General features: G+C 53.6%; 1 non-coding gene across 1 annotated transcript in view; it reads left to right on the top strand.

Annotated features, from left to right (window-relative positions):
* Positions 1-4084: 4084 nt before the first annotated feature.
* LOC126147181 (small subunit ribosomal RNA) overlaps positions 4085-5000 on the top strand; it is a 1909-nt gene continuing 993 nt past the window's right edge. The window contains exon 1 of the ribosomal RNA XR_007530052.1: positions 4085-5000. This exon is cut by the window's right edge and continues 993 nt beyond it. This is a non-coding gene — a ribosomal RNA (small subunit ribosomal RNA).

The raw sequence follows: 5000 nt of genomic DNA, 5'->3' as shown, positions 1-5000 counted from the left end.
ACAATGTGACGAAACCACATGCAATAGCTCCATCTACGCGAATCGGACGACACTACGTCCACCATGTCGAGCGCACCACAAACAAAAATACCGCCACCTCCAGGTCCCCCGCAACATGACCTGCTGCACCGATGATACCGCCATCTATGAGACGCCACGCCGACTACGACATCGCTAGGTCCCACAGTGCCCATTTTCCGACGCCACCCACAAAGCCTGCATCATCTGCCCACCACAGGAGCCCCAACGCCTGTGCCTGCGTCGCACGAAGTCGTCGACCGACAATCGCTCCACCCGCACCCGCACGTGCCCCACCCCAACCGCCCAAATCGCAACTCCAGCGGATGAACGGCGGACTCTTCCCGCACTCGTAACGTGCAATCCGCCCCTATATCTTGCGTTTCATGAAGAGTTATATCGAATATGCCATATTCCCGCTGTCCCTATACATGCTGTAAGTAGCTCGCTTGCTACAGCAGCAGCAGCACCACCTCCGCGCGCTTCCCTGGGGGCACTGAACCGCAGGACGCGAGACCCCACGCCCAGTGGCAAACAGGGCTCCTCTCAGAATATAGACGGTCCTCCGATACTCCATCTTTGGTACAAGGCAACCATTCCGCTGTAAATCAGTACGTCACTCGTAGTTCAGTCACCTCACAGCACTGCTCAGTAAACTATGCAGGCCCACATAGATAGATTATATACGCAAATGCCCCTATACATGCTGAACGTCCGTACACACAAAATGAACCACACGTCAGCCACACACTCTATCACACACTACTCTCTGCCTGTAACAGACACAGATACAACAACTAAGCACCAGCATGGACCAACGTCCGGTGCATCCTATCCGCCACAGTACACCAACTACGCTATGATAACCAGACCGGGAGGTCCAATCATAAAACAGAATACCCCACTCGTCCGACAACCACAATTGCTCAGAGAAGCCACCAACACCCACACATGTCCTACACAGGGGTGCACCCAACATCACCACACTGCCTCGTCTTACAGCACAAACACACTGGCAGGAATGAAACACACAGGTCTGCCGCAACCACAGACACGGCTCGCCCCCTCTCACTAGCGAAAAGCGCATCCCGACGTGACATAACTCCTTTGACACACTGACGCTGCCTCGGGCATCCACGTCCTACGGTCGATATCAACGAACCTCACCCCCCCCCCCCCCACAACACGCCATCCCATACCACATTGTGTACCGTACCCAAACCTAACGTGTACTGTACTACAACGCAATGTGTACCATAACACAACCCAGTTTGTACCTTAACCTAACCTATGTCACCTTAACCTAACCTATGTCACCTTAACCTAACCTATGTCACCTTAACCTAACCTATGTCACCTTAACCTAACCTATGTCACCTTAACCTAACCTATGTCACCTTAACCTAACCTATGTCACCTTAACCTAACCTATGTCACCTTAACCTAACCTATGTCACCTTAACCTAACCTATGTCACCTTAACCTAACCTATGTCACCTTAACCTAACCTATGTCACCTTAACCTAACCCATCTTGCACCTTAACCTAACCCATCTTGCACCTTAACCTAACCCATCTTGCACCCTAACCTATGTTGCACCTTAACCTAACCTGTGTTGCACCTTAACCTACCTCAATTTGCACCGCAATGTAACTCAATTTGCACCGCAATGTAACTCAATTTGCACCGCAATGTAACTCAATTTGCACCGCAATGTAACTCAATTTGCACCGCAATGTAACTCAATTTGCACCGCAATGTAACTCAATTTGCACCGCAATGTAACGCAATTTGCACCGCAATGTAACGCAATTTGCACCGCAATGTAACGCAATTTGCACCGCAATGTAACTCAATTTGCACCGCAATGTAACGCAATTTGCACCGCAATGTAACGCAATTTGCACCGCAATGTAACGCAATTTGCACCGCAATGTAACGCAATTTGCACCGCAATGTAACGCAATTTGCACCGCAATGTAACGCAATTTGCACCGCAATGTAACGCAATTTGCACCGCAATGTAACGCAATTTGCACCGCAATGTAACGCAATTTGCACCGCAATCTACCCCCAAGTTGTGCCTTAACCTAACCCACGTTGTGCCTTAACCTAACCCACGTTGTGCCTTAACCTAACCCACGTTGTGCCTTAACCTAACCCACGTTGTGCCTTAACCTAACCCACGTTGTGCCTTAACCTAACCCACGTTGTGCCTTAACCTAACCCACGTTGTGCCTTAACCTAACCCACGTTGTGCCTTAACCTAACCCACGTTGTGCCTTAACCTAACCCACGTTGTGCCTTAACCTAACCCACGTTGTGCCTTAACCTAACCCACGTTGTGCCTTAACCTAACCCACGTTGTGCCTTAACCTAACCCAAGTTGTGCCTTAACCTAACCCAAGTTGTGCCTTAACCTAACCCAAGTTGTGCCTTAACCTAACCCAAGTTGTGCCTTAACCTAACCCAAGTTGTGCCTTAACCTAACCCAAGTTGTGCCTTAACCTAACCCAAGTTGTGCCTTAACCTAACCCAAGTTGTGCCTTAACCTAACCCAAGTTGTGCCTTAACCTAACCCAAGTTGTGCCTTAACCTAACCCAAGTTGTGCCTTAACCTAACCCAAGTTGTGCCTTAACCTAACCCAAGTTGTGCCTTACCCTGCTCTGTAATTGGCATATGACACGTTACAGTAATGTATTGTCCAACCGCAACCCGCTCAGAATGTTGTGTACACAGCTACGTGTCATCTCCCCATAACAGCTGCATTGCAGTGTGGTACGCCATAGAGACGTGTGGGAGTAATGGACGCAGTGGATGGCGATCAGCATGAGCCGTCTGTTCATGTAGTGGCGCGTGTATGCAGACGTAGTAGTCTCTTCTCACACAATGTGATAGCACGGTGCCCCGCGTTCCACATCTGCGACATGCTACAGAGGCCGGTTGACAGTTGGTCGCGCAGTGGACATCGCATACGTACGGGGGCACCTTCCACGTGCCCTCTAGTCGGGCACATTTTGTTGCGTGGATGTGAGCGGATGTAGTGTGTCTTGACACCTGACAGGCAGGCATGCAATAATAGTTGACTTTGCAAACGGGGATGGACGTGTACGTTTACTGGTGACGTTACGCAAATGAACAACTGGTAACCCGTTGTGGTGCGGTTGTCCTTGCTGGAGGTACATCTGTGAGGGCAACGATCGGTACAGCTACGAAGCGGTCCCCACCATACCAACGAACGTGAATGTGAATCTGGGTGTGAAGCGATACGCGGCTGTGGGTGGGTGGGACTGTCCCCGGCCGGTGAGGGGGGGCCGCCCGGCGTGCTGGCCGCGCGGTGCGTGGGCGCACGCGCTACAGCCGGCTGGTGGGGGCGCCCAGTGGCAGGCGCGCCGGCCGACGGACGCGGCAGGCGGCGCAGCTGCGCGCCGGGGCACCCTGCGCGCGGCGCCGTGCAGCCAAAGTGGGTCCTCGCCGGCCCGGTGCGAAGCGCGGTGGACATCTGCAGTGTGCTGGTCCGATTGAGGACTGTGTGCGTTGAGGCTGCGCCGCCGCCCGGCACTCGGCGCCGCGACGCCGTCTGCTGCTCGGTCGCCCCAGCGGTTCTCGCTGGTGGTTTGTATCGCAGTTGTGCAGACGTGTTGGCACGTGCGCTGTGCTGGGAGAGTTCGCTTCGGCACCCACGTGGGGCCTTTGCCCTTCTGTGGCGCTGGCGTTGGAGCTGCCGGTCACCGTAGGTGGCGCGTGTTGTCTCCCGCCGGCAATGCCACGACAGCACGCTCCCGGGCCTCTGTCGGCAGCGGCAAGCTCAGTTGGGAGCACGGGTGGTCGCACCTAAAGCGTCTACTCGCCTAACTCCGGGCGATTGCGCCTCTCTCGAACCCGACCAAGTACTTAGGACGGCGCTGCGCGCCGCCGGGACCTGAGAGGGTTTCGAGGTGTATTGTGCAGGGGAGCTCAGCCTCCTCCTGTTTGCAGAATAATTGAGCGGACGCTTGCGTGTTCGCGCGGGCCTCTGGGACACACTCCCGGGCGGCCGGCTGCTCAGCTCTAGTTGACGCAGCTCCCTGGTTGATCCTGCCAGTAGTCATATGCTTGTCTCAAAGATTAAGCCATGCATGTCTCAGTACAAGCCGCATTAAGGTGAAACCGCGAATGGCTCATTAAATCAGTTATGGTTCCTTAGATCGTACCCACGTTACTTGGATAACTGTGGTAATTCTAGAGCTAATACATGCAAACAGAGTCCCGACCAGAGATGGAAGGGACGCTTTTATTAGATCAAAACCAATCGGTCGGCTCGTCCGGTCCGTTTGCCTTGGTGACTCTGAATAACTTTGGGCTGATCGCACGGTCCTCGTACCGGCGACGCATCTTTCAAATGTCTGCCTTATCAACTGTCGATGGTAGGTTCTGCGCCTACCATGGTTGTAACGGGTAACGGGGAATCAGGGTTCGATTCCGGAGAGGGAGCCTGAGAAACGGCTACCACATCCAAGGAAGGCAGCAGGCGCGCAAATTACCCACTCCCGGCACGGGGAGGTAGTGACGAAAAATAACGATACGGGACTCATCCGAGGCCCCGTAATCGGAATGAGTACACTTTAAATCCTTTAACGAGTATCTATTGGAGGGCAAGTCTGGTGCCAGCAGCCGCGGTAATTCCAGCTCCAATAGCGTATATTAAAGTTGTTGCGGTTAAAAAGCTCGTAGTTGGATTTGTGTCCCACGCTGTTGGTTCACCGCCCGTCGGTGTTTAACTGGCATGTATCGTGGGACGTCCTGCCGGTGGGGCGAGCCGAAGGCGTGCGACCGCCTCGTGCGTGTTCGTGCGTCCCGAGGCGGACCCCGTTGAAATCCTACCAAGGTGCTCTTTATTGAGTGTCTGGGTGGGCCGGCACGTTTACTTTGAACAAATTAGAGTGCTTAAAGCAGGCAAGCCCGCCTGAATACTGTGTGCATGGAATAATGGAATAGGAC

The sequence above is a fragment of the Schistocerca cancellata genome, unplaced genomic scaffold (genome assembly GCF_023864275.1).
Source record: "Schistocerca cancellata isolate TAMUIC-IGC-003103 unplaced genomic scaffold, iqSchCanc2.1 HiC_scaffold_848, whole genome shotgun sequence".
NCBI lineage: Eukaryota > Metazoa > Arthropoda > Insecta > Orthoptera > Acrididae > Schistocerca > Schistocerca cancellata.
Note: the sequence above shows the minus strand (reverse complement) of the source record. Positions and strands in the feature narration are given on the sequence as shown.